The sequence below is a fragment of the Passer montanus genome, unplaced genomic scaffold, assembly GCF_014805655.1.
Source record: "Passer montanus isolate IOZ18808 unplaced genomic scaffold, ASM1480565v1 scaffold14, whole genome shotgun sequence".
Lineage (NCBI taxonomy): Eukaryota > Metazoa > Chordata > Aves > Passeriformes > Passeridae > Passer > Passer montanus.
Genome location: NW_024360941.1, coordinates 14,631,652 through 14,650,022, shown reverse-complemented (window position 1 = coordinate 14,650,022; position 18,371 = coordinate 14,631,652). Strand labels below are relative to the sequence as shown.

At 40.8% G+C, this 18,371-nt stretch overlaps 1 protein-coding gene across 1 annotated transcript in view; it reads right to left on the bottom strand.

Annotated features, from left to right (window-relative positions):
* The window catches only part of MTUS1 (microtubule associated scaffold protein 1), a 119,779-nt gene extending 110,579 nt beyond the window's left edge, over positions 1-9,200 (bottom strand). Inside the window, exon 1 of the mRNA XM_039699845.1 lies at positions 8,840-9,200. The gene's annotated coding sequence lies outside the window, so the exon portion shown is untranslated. The remainder of the gene's footprint in view (positions 1-8,839) is intronic.
* Positions 9,201-18,371: the final 9,171 nt, after the last annotated feature.

The following is an 18,371-nucleotide window of genomic DNA, read 5'->3' as shown; positions in this document are numbered from 1 at the left end:
AGGAAACACAGATGCACTACAGAGAACATCCGTAGTTCTGAGATGCTTCAACCCTGAGACACAAGTAAGGATGCAAACAGAGCAAAATATCCAAGGAATTCCTTTCATTTAGGGAAAGCTCGCAAACAAACAACTCCAGCAATCCACCTGTACATACAAAAACTTTCATTACCTAAAACTCAGCAACAAATAAAATTACTTGTACAAAATCAAAAGAAGCATCAAAAAAAGTACACGGTAAGTAAGTAATCTACTATGTGATACAAAAATAATTCTCAGACAATTCTGGCAACAAATTCATTAAATCAAGTCACATGTTATAACATATATGAACTACGAATCATACCAACAGATTTTATTCCAGCACCTTAGGGCTGCTGATGGCAGCTGCTGCTAACAGAGACCTGAAAGAGATGAAATTTCAGACAATAAAAACAGTTGATGTTCCTTCCACACTTCTTGAAAGATAAAGGAGTAAGAATAAAGTTCCATAAGTTTGGCTTGTAACACTAAATGAGGAGCAAATAAAGCATACAAAATAACATTCTCTTTGGTGGAATTCTGCAGTAAGACTTCAGTTCCTGCAAACTTGCACCTGAAGTATTACTGAGATGATACAGCACCATACAGGCTGCCCACTTAAAAGTATCTGGTAGAGAACACATCTGAAACAGGGAGTTGTTCAGATATTACTAACATAAAGAAACACCAAATTTCTGCAAATTTTTGTAGATACTTTCTAGATATCTACTGTGTAATAAAATGGTCAAGTCAGCACCAAGGGCGTCTTGCAGAGGTGAAACTGGCAGACAAGCCATGCAATTAGGTAAGATTGCAACAGTAGAACAGCAATCAATAGGCTTCCCAAGATTAGATAGCAGTCAGCCACAGAGTAATGGTTTAAGAACCTCGACGACTGATGGGAGAACAGCAATAACCAGTGCACACATCAGATGACAGTGCACTGCAAGAGACAGAGACTGTTTACACTGCCAAGAACTGCTAGGCCCGTACATCCAGAAATGGTCTGTATCACACAGCCATCAACCAGCAGCATGAAAGGTGAGCTGTCCTGCAACTCAACATAGACACAGCGGAGGCAGCATCAGTGCTTCACATGCTTAGACAGCATCAACAAAGAAGCCACATGACCATTAGAGCTTCAGCCAGGAGTCAGAAATAATCACGTACATGGCAGAACTGAAAGATTAATGTCCAAAAGGTGGAAAGGAACAGTTCAATACAAGCATTTCTTCTTTTTTTTCCTCCTCAAACGAATAACCAGAAAGAAGTGGCGAGTCAAAAGGAGACATACAATAGTTCAGTAATGGTTTGAACACCAGCACATTTGCAAAACTAAAAGATGTCAATCCTCTTAGAGGAAATCACAAAGTCCACATGCAATGATGGACAAAGCACCATCTAGTTTCAACCAACGCTTTTACAGAAAAAAAAGCTCAAACCAAAACAACAAAAAAGCAGGACAGAATCACCTGCAGCAAACTGCATTGAGCCTTACATGGAGAACCTGTACATGGCATCAAAGACAACAGAGGAGGCTTTCTTCAGCACCCTAAGTACAGTTGTCCAATCTCCACAGAAAATTTTCTAATGAGCCAGGCTAGATGTCTGTGCTGAAAAACAGTATGAGAAGACAGTTTCAGTGCTAATTTCAGAGAGAAGCTAAACAAGCCACTCTTTCAGTACAAAATGTTGAGCACAATGTATACTCCCAGGAATTAAGATAGATGATCACTAATACAAGTTAATTTTTACATTCCACAAAGTGACAACTCTAATACTGCATACACCTCGCTGCAAGAATTAGTTCTTCAAACAACCCATCCTTTCAATCAAGTGGGTTTTGGGTTTATTTAAGCTTTAACATGTTTAATTGTCAGCTCCTTCACCAACCAACGTAAGCTTTCAGACAAATGTGGGCAGCAAATCAAGGCGCAACAGTTTGCTTTTTGTTACATTTAGTTCTCCAGTTTCTGGGAAAGTTATACACTGATTTAATGATGGGACTGTGTTTTTTGAAAACTGTGACATTTAAGTTTGCTGACCTCAAAGAGCACAATTTAAGTATGAACAAAACCAATGCAAATCTGCAGAAGGTTTAAAAAAAGTTTAAATAAAGCCAGGTAATGAAGATGTTAGGGAAGTTCATGCTTTGCAAAAGGTAAAACTCCATCAACAAAATACCAGAAGAATTTAATCTCCATAGTGTCATCACTATGACACCATGTCATCTCCAGAGTGACATCACTGCAGATCACATGACAGTCCAAAAAGCACTGCCTGTGTCAGAGTGGAGTGTTAAAAGCCTTTCAAACCAAATTTCAAGTTATTCTTCAGGGCTTTTTTTCCCAAAAGAACATCACAAAGATTCAAGAGGACAGCATCCTGACACTATCAAAGTTTTATGCTACTTTGTAAGTTAAACAATTAATTAATATTGATACAAATAATCCTAATATTGGGATGCATGCTGCATGTTTGTTTTCTCTATCAACCAGTATCTCCCAAAATGAACACCTACCCAGCTTATTTACAAATATTCATGGTGAATGACTTTGCCATAAGCTATATTTTTAATTGAGCAACTTAAAGGCCAAGATAGACACAAGCAAACTACCCATATGAAATACACCCACTACAGAGAAGTGACATTAAATAACACAGAATTAAAGACATCAAAAGTAATAAAATAAGCAGGAGAGTGAAAAGCAACTCAGAGTGAAAAATAGATTCAATTTTAACAATTTCCAATCAAACAACCCCTTATATGCCTCTAAAACTGGACACCCAGTTTAAAAGTAACAACAGCTGTGTATTGTTTCTTTTGCTCCAGAGTGGAAGTTGTTCTGACCACTGCAGAGCACAGGTTACCAGAAATCCAAAACTTTTAAATAAAGCTTGCAAAGCCAAACTTCCAGTTTTACACACTGTATATATGCCACTTTTCTACACAATAATTTTCATCAAGCTATTACTTCTATCCTCTAAGCAGTCTTCCAATTATTCACCATTTACCAATCTATCACTAAAAATAGTAAAATTTCATGCTAACTTCACCCAGAAAATTTGGAGATTTTTTTCCCCCCTCAAACTAAAAGCAATGCTAAGGACATCTGACACATCAAAACTTCATGCAACTGGATGAAATGACAGGCTCACAGGGGAGCATATGAGAATTTCTTACAGCAAGAGGCAGCATTCAGAAAAGGGCAAAACTATAATCTTCTTGCAACTCAGAGCTGTAACAAAGGCTATGGTCCTGCTCAGGGACGGAATTAATAATCTGATCAGCATCATTTCAGACGCAAGGGCCACCAACAGCTCACTTTAGATCAATTTCCTGGAAGGTCTCAGTGTTTCATCTGAAAGAGTTCAGTACCAAAAGCAGGTACAATTGCCAACTAACTTCTATAACACTTGCCTATAATCCTGTAAATGGCTCACCATCCATCCTAGTTCAAGTTATTTCTTTCTTTAAACAAAGTTATTTGCTAGATTACCCAAAACAGGTTACAGAACCTCCAGCTACAGATTTGCAAGACTCAGCTGCAACCTGCCATGTCTGACCTGATCTAGCACAGGCTGTAGTCCTACTTGTTTGGAGGTTGGAAAAAAGTACTTCCCAGGCAAACTGTAATTCTGTAAATTAGAACACCTTTTAAAGAAAAATATAAACCTGAGGAAAATATTATGAAAGTACTTCCTAACTTCCCTTTTAAAGTCACATCACTGGTATTTCAAATACCTCTAATAATAATAGCAAAAAAAAAAAAATTCTCTGCCACTAAAACATTTGAATCAGATTTAAGAGCAAGCAACTCAGATTTGTCCAAGAACTGATGATTCTTGTAGACTATTCATTAACAAGATGCGCACTGTGCATAAGCCAGCACAGCAGCATCTTCTATTTCTATCTCCCATTTAAAAATGGTCTCCCACCATAGTCTTGAAACAGTCCAACGATCTTACCTTTAGCATCCTCAGGTAAGAGTAATTATATTTGGCTCACTAGAAGCATACAGGTAAAGCACCAAGTAAAATAAGAAAGGCAGATCCACATTAATTGTGAGAATGGGCACACAAACCATAGTTCATGGACAACTCATAGTCTTTCTTGTTTAACAGTAGTTTATTCATCAGCTCATAGTCTTTACCACAATGCCCTCAGACTACCCAATGGCATACAGATCCTTAGTTCCCAAACCCTCCTGAAATGATGGTGCAGCAAAATCCTCCTATTTTTTGAATTCTTCAGTGAAGATTATTCAGTCTGCTGCAATTGAGCGCTAGAGACATGACAAGGCAGCAGCCTCAGCTACAACGGGATAAATGGAGGCAAAACGCAGTCTCTAACACTTGCGTGTTAGAGACTCTAGCATCAACTACTCACACTCATCCAAGAGTAGTACAGTCACACTCTTTTACGAGCCCAGTGATGTTAATAATTTCTTTTTTGGCCAGTCGTATACGTTTACAGCTGATCTCAGAAAGACAAAAGGTCCAACAGGGGATGAATGGAGGCAAAACGCAGTCTCTAACGCTTGCCGCACCAACTACTCACACTCATCCAAGAGTACAGTCACACTCTTTCAGGAGCCCAGTGACGTTAATAATTTCTTTTTTGGCCAGTCATATACGTTTACAGCTGATCTCAGAAAGACAAAAGGAGCACCATTTCACAGATCACTCCATCCAGACCTCACTGGTCTCAGATAATGCTATCAAACTGAACTAAGCCCAGAACACACTACATGGACCTCATAGTAGTGTCAGATAATGCTATCAAACTGAACTAACAAGCCCAGAACACACTACATGGACCTCATAGTTGACAGGAGATCAGGGAAAAAAAACCCCATATAATGTATCTACAACCATATTTTTTACAGTAATGCCAATTCCTCCTTCAATACACTTGTTTTGCTTGAAGAAGGCTTGTCCATTTCTTCATTGACATGAATGGAGCCTACACAGCAGAGAAACTGACTCCGGAAGAAAGCTTGTCCTATTTCTTCCTGTTAGACACAGTATAGAGCATACAGAGTAAAAGATATTAGCCATACTAGGAATACTAGCCACTAGAATGAAGTGCTACACCACACACATTCCAACTGTTTTACCCCACCTCAGGAATTCTGCTGTACACCTGATGACCACTGTTACTCTGAGCACACAGACAGCTCTGTATGCACACTCACAGGGGTCTGCACTAGAACTAGTTCACCAAAACCCACTGTAGGTTACAATATCTCAACTCCCAGTGCCTTGATTGCACTAGTTTCATTTCCCTGCATAATTACTATATTGCAATATTTAAATCCACATTTATATTAAATGCAAAAATAGGCTAGTTTTAATTTTTAAAAATAGTCATCTAAGATTACAAAATAAAAAAATGGTGAAATGTTTAAGTATTTGAAGATTGCTGACAGCACACTGGCAACACTTAGCCAAGTTGGAAAGGCTCAAATAAATTCTATGGCAAAGCCAAACAAAATGACAGACATTAAGGGAACCATCTAAAGTGGAATGACAACAGACACTGGGAAGTCAATACAAGTGGGCAATTCACAGATCACATCAAAGTCATCCACTAAGAGCAGCTTCAGTTTTTCTTGATGCAAAAACTAAACAGAGTAGTAACTAAAGCAGCCTGAGTTAATGTGAAAGGATTAATGCAATTCATTCAAGGGAAGAAGTCCATGAAATAAAACTGAAGTTAATATAGGTGCTAAGGATGGGAAAAAGGAAATTTCCCACTGACATAACTTTTTGGCACTGAAAAAGCCCACTCATGTAGAAAACTATGACTCATAATTAATAGAATAGTTTTACTTGGAGGACTCAAAATTATCAACTAGCACTAACTTTTTTTGTCAGATAATAAAGCATACCTATGCATAGCATACTCTGTGAAATCATCTCCACAACAACAGAGAAAACAGGAAAGGAGAAAAACGTTCTTCCCATGCCTCCATCAGAGCAACTACTGAGTCTAAAAACATCTTCGTACGTAAATCAGGAAAAGAAAAAAACTCCACAGTGCAAGCACTCCCTTAAAAAGAAGTAGGCTGTTATCTTTCTCACTTTAATGTTTGCATAGAGCAAACTGTACAACAGCCAGTTCCATGGCACAAACACTGAAGAAGCCCTAATTCTTGCAATCAAGTAAAGCAGAATAAAGAGCATTAACTTTTCCAGCTTTAACTCCAAACTACTTCATAGAGTGAGCATTTCACAAACTCACCAGGTAATCCTCTAAATTAAAGGGATAAAGGCAACTAAAAATGCTTGATTTTCCAAATTAAACAGTAAATCAGGATACTTCATGAAACTGAATGAATAGAGCAAAATTACTTGAACAGAAATAGAGACTTAGGGCAGGCAATCACTTCAGCAGCTTCTGTTGAATCATGCATACCACACGTGGCACTTCTGATCACATAATCTGATCTCATCATCAAACAATCAAACTACAGCAGTGGTGCACTTTCACATCTTGTATGAATAGGTAATATGCCACACTTTGTACAAAACATATACATTTATACATGTACATGGCACATATATATGTATAAAAACATAAGTGCATCTTTATTTCTGTAGATAAAAAAAATTCAGTCCCACACTATCAGCTGGCTAATCTGCATTCCACAGTTCCTATTAGAAATCTTAGCAATTATTTTGCTAGATTGTTGAGACCATTAGCTACCCAACATGTTAAACCTCAGCTCAATAGTAAATCCTAGAAGATTAAAAAAAAAAAATAAGCCTCCTTAGAGTTGACATTTTTGTACAAGATTCTTGGCTCTGCCTAAAAAAGAAACCCACTTCTAACATATGTGGTTGAAGACAAAAGTTTGAAACCCCAAAATGCAAGACTTAGAAGCTCCAAATGCATTTAGTGTCATTACTCTGTCAAATGTTGACTTTTTCAAGGCCTTGACACTGCACTTCTGCAGTCAGTCAGTTCTCAGATATTGATTTCAGCTGTAAGTAAAACACATGAGAATAAGGAACAATTATGCATCCGGCAGTAAGGCTCTTCCTATTTACTGAATCACAACTGCTTAAAAATATCATAAAACCAAATTAAGGGGTTAGCCACTAAAAATTTAACATTTGTTCAAATATTTTCAACTTATGGAATCTTTACATACAGAAGAATCATGCTTAGTCTGAATGGAAAATCACATTAGGTAAAGTTTTAGTATCAGATTTACCAGATTATGATCACTGTTTCAGCTACAGTTCCGAAGCAGACTGATCTCAGCCAGAAGTCAAAGCTTTGCAATATTTTAAAAGTGACTATATGAATTTTTAGCAGAGCCTTGTTACCACACGTACAATTACTCCATAAAAGCAGAGCTCAAATGCAATCCATTGCTCACCCACGATAATTAGCACTAGGAGAACTAAATTAACCCCAGTGGCTGGTGCGCAGTCACGCGAGCCAGCCGCTACAATGCTGCTCTGCAGTTCCACCAGAGCACGCTGCATGTCACGAGGAATAAACAATTTTTAATACCAATCTTATTTAGCAATCCAGAGAGGGAAATCTATATTAGTTATCACCATGCACTCTGAAAATCTTAGTGATATAAGCGATGATAATGACTTTAGAGAGATGTGTAACTGTGTACCAAATTAATTCAGAAAAAGAAAGAAATTGATTACCCATTAATATATTCAGCAGCACAGGTATTATCCAATTTGTCAGACTTAGTGTCAACAATATTTTACATTATAGCTACTCTAAGACCTTACAATGCATAGGCAGTGACCAGTAATGATTTTTACCTAAGTGAAAGTCATACATCTGCCAGTATGTGACTTCATCTTTCAGATAATCCCCCAGTGTGGGGTTTAACCAGCGGGACTGTCCATCACATCACAAGCATAAAGCAAACAAGTAATAAAACCAAAGTACAGGCTTAGACCCGATGCAGAACATCACCTACATACCCTAACCAGAAGGGGATGTTCAGTTCTCTGCTTAGATCATGCAGTAGAAAAACAGAGAGGGAGGGTGTTTTCACAGGGTTGTTTTCTGGGCATTTCTTTGTTTTGTTTTATTTTAAATACCTGCACTCTCTCGCCTTGGAACAATGGTATCAAGTTAAAGCTCAATGTCCTTTTCAAACTCTAGCTCTCCTCTCCTTGCCAACCTTGCATGGTATAAATAGCAGCAAGTAGAGGAGAGAGCATTAAAATACTCCTCCAAAATCTCAGGAGTGTTCGTGCTTGTAGTGCAGGACCAAAGCACTCCGGGTGCACGAGAGCGAGCTGTAGCACATTTTACACATATCAAACACGGTGTCAGTGTTCATCTAGCTAAAAAAAAAAAAAAAGAAAAAAAAAAGAAAAAAAAAAGAAAAAAAAAAGAAAAAAAAAAGAAAAAAAAAAGAAAAAAAAAGCTGCGACAGGAATATACAATTTCTGTATCTCTCAATATCGAAAACTCCAAACACACAACCTGGGCCCGCCGAAGCTGTGACCCCTCAGCCCAGGGGCACGGCCCCTCGGGGCGAGCCCCGCTGCAGCCGCACCTGCGCTGCGCCCCGAGGCCGCGGCTCAGCCTCACCTCGCCGGGGCCGCGGAACGCGGCGGGCGGCAATTGCCAAAGAGCACAGAAGGAAAGTAGGCTGGAGCGGGACGGAACGGCGGCAGTGACCCGCTTCCCCCGGGCAGCCGCGCTCCGCTCCCGTTACCCGGCCACCCCGGGAAGCCCTCGCTGAGAGAGCGAGGAGAGAAGGAAAAGGAAGAGAAGAAAGGGGAGCATTCACACTTTTGTAAAAGACAGTAACTCAGCACTTACGGCGCCACGCACACACTGCCCCTCACTTGTAGATCGGCGCCGCTGCAGAAAACTGCGCCGCGGCCGCTCTCGCCGCCGGCACCGCCCCCCCCCTCCGCCCCCGCGGAGGCCCCGGCAGCGCCGCGCCCGCAGCAGCCCGCCCGCTCCTCGACAGCGCCGCCGGCTTGCCGTCCCGGGCTGCGCCCCTTCAGCAGCCCCGCGCCCTCTCCGGGCCGTCCGGTGCGGGGCGCCGCCGCCGTGTCCCGGGCGCACCTGCCCGCAGCTGCCCCCCTCACCTGGCGCTGGCAGGGCGGGGGGCCGGGCCGGCCCTGGGCGGTGCGTTTGCCGGCGGGGGGGCCCGGCCGGGCGGTGAGAGAGGCGCAGGTAGCCGAGCGGGGGAACTGGGTCAGCGGCTAAAAATACCCCACGGGATGGAGCAGGATCCGGCCGCGGCAACCGGGGAAGCGGCCGGATCCTCCTGCGGGCTGTCGGCGGGACCGGGGTGGCGCGGGTCTCGGGGGATGGTGGGCCCTGGCCGAGCTGGGGAGGCAGTGACCTTGCTCCAGCCGGGCAAAGTGCGCTGGTGCAAACTCACAACCGACGGCGACAAAACCTGCCTGGTCTCGTTTCAGTTCCTAAACCGCGTGTGGCTTCACGGCCGGCGCGCGGGGCGAGAAGCCGTGGGATGCCCCGGTGCTGGAGAGCCGGGCTAAATCCCCCGCCCGGGGCAGCGCCGGGGCCGGCCGGGCCGCATTCCCGCGGCAGGGCCCTGCCCCCGCCGGGCCCGGCTGCCATCCCTGCCGCCCCGGGCTGCTGCGGGAGGCGGCGGCATCGCTCGCGTGCCCACTGCTGCCGACCCGACTGAGGGAGCGTGGAAAAGAAGTTTATTCCTGCGAAGTTCCTGCAACATACTGCGATAGGCAGGGGAGTCGTCGCTCCTGGAGATGCTGAAGAGGCGTCTGGATCCGGTGCCTGGTGATCGGGTTTACTGGTTACAATGGCAGTGCTGGGTTGACAGTTGGACTTGATGATCTTAAAGGTGTCTTCCAACCTCGAAGATTCTGTGAAGCCAACTGAGAGCTACCTTAGCAAAACGGTGTGTAGCAACACTAGGGCAATGTCTATGTTACAATAAGAAGTCTCAGGAGGTTCAGGCATAATTTTCTTGATGGCCTAAGCTGTGCAATGACAGACTTGGGCTAAGTTTGTGTTTATGCAGAGTGATTTATAAACGCAAACCAGATAGCAAGTGTGTGAGTTTAGTGATTGGCCACAACTTCAGACTCTGCCGTAACTCTTTTTAGCATTCTGTCCATGATATTATTTGCTACCACTTCTTGGGCCTCAGCATCTTGGATTTCAGTGGTAGTAGAGCCAGCATTTCCCTCCAGGGTCTGTCCACTCGGAGTTCAGTGGAGAAGGTTCATATTTTGGTAGTCTCCCTGACACAGTGGAGTAGCTGCTGGGCACTAAAGTGTCTTCATGGTGGTGGCATTACTCGCAACGTAAGGCAGAGAGGAAAAATATTCTATTCATTATTGCAAAGCCCTAAGAAGTAAATTATGCCTGTGTGATTTCTGGGGAAGAGAATCTTTCAAATGCCAGCAAGGTTGGAGACGCTTACCTGGCATGTCTGGTGCATGAGGGCACAGCTGCCTTCAGGCTCCCTGTGTGCCAATGTAGGAGTCTGTATCCAGGACAGATTTGGTGACTCCACAGGAAATGCTTTCCTGACATCAAGCTAGTTCCCTGACCTTCCTCTCTGCCCTCCTCTACTATATGCAGTTGCTGGCTATTTATATATGTGATGAATATGATTCAGAATTAAACATGCCAGGAAGACACTGCTTCTTTCAACCTAATAATTAGAATAGGAATACAGCATGATTGCTTTGTTTCATCACCACATGAAAGGGAACTATTTATTGTGGTTGGCTTAGTAGTAATAAACAAAATATTTTATTCCCATCCATGAAAAGCAATCTTGTGTGTCTTTATGGGCTTCATCCAAAGTGTGCTGGAGTCAGTACTATTATGTATGGGTTTTCAGTTAGCACGTGATTACAAATCTAGTAAGCTGGATTAGAGCAAGAGTGATTTTGGGCTACAATGCTGAGCATTGTACAAAACTTGAGCACCCAGGATCGTCTATATGGTGCTCCAGACCTTGGGAGGCAAACACTCCAGTAGCACAGCTGAAGCAGCCTGGCATGAGTTTGCTGCTGTGGCTGAACGTGTGGAGCAACGGACATAGTGAGATTTTTGTGGTGTCATTAGGTTACTGCTCATGTGAAACTGAGTGATAGATAGTTTACATAGCCAGCCTTTTAGCAAAGTTCACAGGCATGGCTCCAACTGTATGTATCAAGGCTAATCTCAATTACAACTTAAAAATGCCTCTGTCTTTGTCACCGTGGGGATGGTCTGGAAAGTATCGACTGATGGCTACAGCTGAAAGCTTGTGATGTTGATCTTTATCCTGCCAGAGATCACAGTTCATTCAGTGTTTGCTGCAACCATTCCACTCTGATGGCTCTTTAATTTTTCCTGGTTTTGTTGTTTGTCTAGGCCTTTTATACAGCAGTAATCAAGGAGAAAAATCAAATTGAAAACCAGATACTTAGATTTTTTTTTAAAGAGATAATGACTTTTGCTTCTCTGCCTTTTTTTTTTTCCTTCCTTACCTCTTCTGGTCCATGCATTTTTGAGCTTTATAAATGTAGGAGGAATACTGCAGGATCATGTCACTGAATGTTGAAATTGATGGGAAGGAAGTGAGGAAAAAAAGAGGGAAGAAAGATAGAATCACTTAAATAAGGAAGATAAATGAAAGACAGAGGAGGACAAGGGAGAGCGTAGCCTGGATCCCAAAGTAGAATAAAGCATGGGAAAGAACTGGAGACACCAAAGCAAGAGGTGTGTATCACAATAGATGGGAAAGGGAATAAATGAAGTAACAGGTCAACAGGTCTTTTTTATATTATTTCCCTGTTTCTTGTCAGTAGGAGTAGTCAGGAGCAGGCTCCACAAATGGCTCTGAAAGATACTTTCACATACATTCATACTCCAAGATGAATATATGTCTGTCTTTAATAATAGATATGATTGCAGCAGGTATAAATAATTTGAAATAGTACCAGGTAACTTGAGTATCAATAACAGTAAAAATGCAGCAGCACAGGATGGCCCAGTCTGTGTCCTGCTGGTATCCAGGGTAATGGATGGTTTTGAATAGGCTATTAGGGAACTCAGTTTCTGTTCCTGCCTCTTAATGGTTGCTTGTGTACTTTAATATTATATGGTAATTGCCTAGAAAAGCAGTGTTGTAATAGGAATTGAAATTTCAATTTCCCTACTCCCAGCTAGAGACCTTAATTGTTGCATGGCAAAGTGATGCCTTGCTTCCCTGGTCCAATGAATGTGGATTAGATGGTTCAGAATAACAGACTTTTCAGCAGGCACAATGAAAGACATTCCTCCCAGCTAGCCTCTGGCCTGGTGATGAAGGGAATTTCCTGGGAATTGTCAGATAGGACTTCTGACTTTGTCAGATAGGACTGTTGTCCTCATGACCTTCCAGGTCTTACATCTGCCTGTTTAGCTGCTGAGAGAACCTCTCCTTCCTCCTGTCATGTTTTTGAAAAATGCCAAAATCTAGGTGCAGACCCCACTGAAGCCTAACTCACAAATTAAATGCTTTAGATGCCAAGAAAGCTGTAGTAGGAATGTCAGTAATCGACAACTCGAATGCTTCTCACCCTACTTATTGGAGGTTCTGGTCCAAGGTACTGCTGCTTCTGGTGTGGTGGGGAATGGGGGGCATATGGCCCAGGGCTGTGGCTCCTGGGTAGCAAGCTGGTGCCAGAACTTGGGGGCTGCAGCTCTCAACACTCAAAACAGCTTGGCTGTGGTGGATTTATAGTCTGTGGTAAGTCTTACTCTGGCTGTATTTGGGGAAACACCATGTTGTGGATTTGTTTATGTTACACAGCAGTGTGTTCATGGGTGATTCGCTGGCATCAGGAGGCTGACTTGTGTCAGATGAAATCCCTCCAGGCTGGAGGTTAAAGCACTCTGTTGTGATGGTTGGTTTGGGTTTTTTGTTGGGATTTTTTAGGGGTTTTTTGTTGGGTTTTTTGTTTTGTTTTTTGAGGTGGAGAGAGGGCCACTAATGACTGTTGATAACTGCATTCAAATTCTTTAGCAAGTGATGAGTACTGTTCCCCATTGCTTATGCAGACTACTTAAATGGTACTATTTAAAGTACTGCATTAATACAAACCAAACCTTTCTGCTGGCCGGTGCCAACTTCGGTTTAACAAATGTATATCACCACAGTTGAACGTTTTCATTATCTTCTGAGGCTCAATTACTAATGACTATTCTTTAATTTTTTTTTACCACAAACTTCACATTCATATGACTTACTTGAATTAAATTGTATACTGCCTTAACAACATATTGGTGAGGTATGCCAGGGAAAATAATTGAGTGGTGCTGCTGAAAATGTTGAAAATATCTTTTGATAGTAATTTGGGTTTGATCTTATAATTTTGCTGATTATTTTCTCTGTAATAGCTAAAAGTACCATAATTCTAAGGATCCTTGGTATTTTTCCTCCACAGTTTAGAAAACAATCAGACAGACTGTGTATATGCTCGCAAAAAGTACTGGTGAACAGATCACAGATCTCTCGGCTAAATTAGTTACATGTGTCATTTTTCTTCCATATGCTTTCCAGTAAAGCAAGGTTCAGACCTACTTACAGGCAGCTCTGGTGAAGAACTAGAAAATACTCTGAATGCTTTAACAATTAGACTAATTGTAGTTTACTTGATTCCCTAATGTAATAAACTCTTTCATTCACAGGCCATTATTTGTGGGATAAACCTCTACATTGTACATGTTATTCATTATTTATTCCTTCCATTATTCTTAAAGGGATATTTAAGAATGGGATCACGGTTTCTAGCACAATTCATAAGAAGAAATCTATTCAACAATTTTAGAAAGCATTTTCTTATGGCAAATAATATAATTTTCATCTTCTGTGCCGTTAAAATACCTCCTTACTGCTTTATTCCTATTTATATGTCAAGAAATTAATATCGCTTTTTTTCTTTCTGATATTAGTGATTGAAAATATATGTGTGATATTCTTCTAGAGGATTTTAATTACTTATTTTGTAATTAGATAAAAATGTGCTTATTCCCCCCCCCCCTTCTTTGGTGTCATTTCAATGAGTTTCCATAGCCATATGCAGAATGACAACTGTACTGTTCTGTGCCAATTGTTACACCTTGGCATTTTCCACGTACACTGTTTCCTAAGCAAACACACTTTCACTGAAGCAGATTTATTAAAAATTATATATATAATAAATCCCAAATATGGCTATTTCTTATTCTGAGAGGAAGCGGGGTGGAAGCTTGCATAGTGAACATGATGAACCAGCAGAGTTATCTGTAACACAATAGCTTCAGTCAAGAATTTAATTGCCTTTGTCAAGTCCACGGGGAAGGGATATTACAGCAAGGAAGATGGGTAAACCTTGGAGAAGTATACTGGCAGAGAGGATGGCTGCTGGGAAAGGTTTAATCACATATCATGGGAAGATGTTTGAGAGAGTCATATATTGCCACAATGTCAATATTTCCAGTCCAACCTGCCCACTTCCTAAGAGAGTAGTGGTGTTCTTTTTAGATGTCAAGAAATGACTGACCAGAAAGAACATTTAGAATCCTGGTTTTCAGTCATGCTGAACTGGAATTGGTACTTAAATAACCAAAAGGACACTGATGTGATGAGTGACTTGGTCAAAGGAGAGAGAAGAGACCTGTAAAAAAAGTGCCAAGAGACGCTAGCTGATGGGGTTATTTGATGTGAGAAAGAGACAATGGTTGACAATAAATTTCTGTGGCACCTGATAACAAATAAGAGGTGACAGTAGAGGGTTTCTTCAAGCAAGATGCTGGCAGATGAGTCAGAAAGCTGGAGAAGTAGGAGATAATCTAGCTGTTAGAGACAGCACAACACATTCTTACCTTTTTTTGTTTTCGGGTTTGGGTGGATCTTTTTGGGGTTGGGTTTTTTTAGTTTTGGTTTTGTTGTTGTTGTTGTTTTGGTTTTTGGGGGTTGTTTGTTTATTTATTTAAAGGAAACATTTTTTCCTTAAAGTCCTCCTTAAGATCTTTCTGTTAAAGGAACCATCGGTGGCAGAGAAATGAAGGTGAAGAAATAATTCCAAGTGCACAGACCTATGTGAAAGTGTCTTGCCGGAAAACAAGTGGTTCTGAGCCTTTAGGAGCTGTGTCTGTGCAACAGCTCCAAGCCTTCAGCTATGTAACAGTGCTTAACTGGGAACTGCTGAAGAATGATTAGCACTAAGATTTATTTAAGGGAAATTAATAGAAGGAAAAGATAATACAGGCAGGGGTTTTTTTCCTATTTTTCAGTGTTTTCATCACTAGCTCACTATAGACCTAATGTCTTTAAAAATTTTGCTGAATTCGAAGTAATTTCATTCTTATCTGTAGCAGGTCAGCTGCTTAAATGGTGCTGAATATTACTTGCTTTTGTCACTTTTCTATGATTACAAAACACATAAATAATATTACTATTGCAGCATCTTCCCAGTATGAAGCTTGGATATGAGATTAAGTTAGCAGGATTTAGCAAGTATCATTTGCACCGTGGTGAATGTGGATATGGGGATGAATAGGCTCTTAGCCAGCAGCAAATACAGGGTGATGTGACTCCTTCTGACAGGAGAGGAGACTGAGCAAAGTTGCACAGGGTTTTCCAACAGCAAATGCAAAGTAATACATGCTGACAATTTCTGCAGATCAGCTGATGCACAGTTAATAGGTGCTAACTTGATGGTCCCAAGCTCACAAGACAATGTAATGTTGTGTACCACACTACTTTTGCTTAGATCCTGTTCTATCAGTAATGGCTTCTATGGGTATCACATCTCTATGTATGTGAATGTGTCTTTCATTAGACACACAGTACCTTAATATTGCAGTTCACACTGGCTGGAGTAATTAGAACCAACTATGGTAAATGTAAGAGGACAGAAACAACAGGAAAATTGGAGTAATTGTCAAAATGGTGTACTAAACAGAAGCTTGCACCAACAAAATAGAGATGAAAAGCTTGAAAACAGTTCTCTGTGGCAACAAGATGTCCCCTCCTGAGCCTTACTGAGAAAGGACAGAACAAAATGCTGTGGGGAAGCTGTCCTGCAGCAGCCTATGACAGGAGTTAGCACTGATTGCTCTAGGTCAGGTAACTGGGGAATTAAACCCCTTCCTCTTCTCTTCCCATTCCCTCTAACATAGAAAGACGAATTTAAACATTTATGCAAGGATAGCACGTGCTTTTGATTTGGTGATTCAAATTGAGTTATGTTCTCTGTGCATGAAAGGTAACTGAACAGACAGTAAGACATCAGGGAAAAACAAGAAAAAACAAGCCTTTTCTGCCTGCCATTTAAAAAAATGTTATTAATCCACTGGGAGCAAGAAAATGAAAATTAATGTAGTATTTTTTTTCCCTTCTGGGTGGTAAACCACACCACAAGGAAGAAGGTAAGGAAATACAGATGGAATTTAGAGTGAAAATAATCCCATGGGGGGAAAAAATGTTTCTTATTTGCACCTGATGTGTTTTAGCCCATGTTTTCTATAGCAGCCTAGATCACTTAGAGATCTTAACATGGACTCATTTCTGAGCCAGTCCTTATTTTCCTTACAACAAGCCTGATGTATTTCTTTTCTTTCCCCCAAAACTTGTAACTGATCAAGGAAGCTTTGCTAGGGAAAAAATCCTAAGTCTGTGGTTCTTGGCATAGTATTAATGGTTGGACAGACTTTACACAGGAAAATTTATCCCTGTCTAGGGTGCAAGCCACTCACCTTTACAAACTGGATAAAATTACTGTTGAATCAGGTGTATCTGAAATAACAACAGCATTATTTTTTTCGAAAATTGCAGATGAATGAGAGAGATCAGGCATGTATGATGTGTCTACAGCACTCTTCACCTGGGATTTAGTATGATTTATCTGTGAAATTATGTGTTGTTGGTATTTCATATTGTAATGACAATGTAAATATAGTTATTAATAAAGCAATAAATGTTGAATTAATATTTTATTTTATTTTTGGTTATTGTGCAGTCTTAAGTGTTAACTGGAAGTATAATGAATTGTAAGAAAAAAGGAAAAGCCAGGCATACAAAGTTACAAAATTATTAGCATTAGCAGTTTTGGGCAATCTATTTCTTTGGTTGATTTAACTTCAGTTCTTTTTTCTGATAGGTCAGTAGTCCTGGACAGTAAGAAGAAAAGTTAAATTTGTAGAGGAACAAACATACTTGTTTTTTTGTGATTAGCTCCTTGGTTTCTTATACCTGAAATTAAGACTGGCACACAGATAAGTCACCAAGATGCAATGTTGGAGTGTTTTGAAGGCACATGCCAGTTAATTTGCACAAGGAATTATAAAAAAACATGTTTTCTGTTGTGATGAGCTTCTGAGTCAGAGCTGGAATGTGCAGCGGAAGAATACTCATCTGTGCTGTCCCACATGGCGCCCTCCTTAACCACAATGTCTTGCTGAGCCTCCTATTCATGGGCATTTTTCAGGTTTAATAATTTTCCGTGGTCTGAAATGGAAACTGTGGTAAGAGATAGCATTTTCTAAGCCTAGAATGGCTAGAATTCCCCAAGGAATCCCTGTATACTTGGGGTTTTTTTTCCTACTTTGTATGTATCATAGAAAATTGACTGAATTATCATACTGTGCACATTAACTTGTACTTCTGGGTTTCATTTGCCATTTACTATGAGCAGCTTGCAGTGTTTAAAATGGGTCTAACAGGCAGTGCTCTTATTAAGAGTTACTGGTCCTGTATCTGTGAATAGTGGTGGTGCCAACTAGAGCTGATTAGTTCTTCCTCCTCAGTGCTGCTCTCTCCGTGGAAGTCAAAACTGCAGATTTCCTTAATTAATCCTGCCAGCTCAGAAACTGAAGATAATAAAGGCTAAGTAGAGTGGAGCCTTTTGGTATAGTCAGCACTGCTGTCTTTTACATACACAGATTGGATGCAAGCTAGCAAAGATAATCTCTCAGGGAGAATGGTGGGCATTTTAATTGTACTCTGGAACACTTTCGCAGTACCTCCCTCCCAGGGACTGAATTAATCATTGTGTAAAATGCTTCTGAGAAGGAACTGTTCTCCTAACATAAACCTGTATGCAAAAGGTACACAAAAGCCTTAATCTCTCTTCTTATCTTGGGTATATTTCAGGAACTGCTGTTAATAAGGTTTTATTCTAGTGAAAAACCTGAAGAATTTTGCTTATAGATGAGGCTCAGACAGAATTATCAGCATAGGCAACTAATAGAATTAAATATAATTCTTGAATTGCATGTTTCCTAAAGAGGTTTCAGTATGCTCTGTAAAATGTTTAAATTATATTTCCCATACATGAGGGTGTTATGAAAAAATTCAATTACTTGCTACATGATTCAGAGAATATAAAAA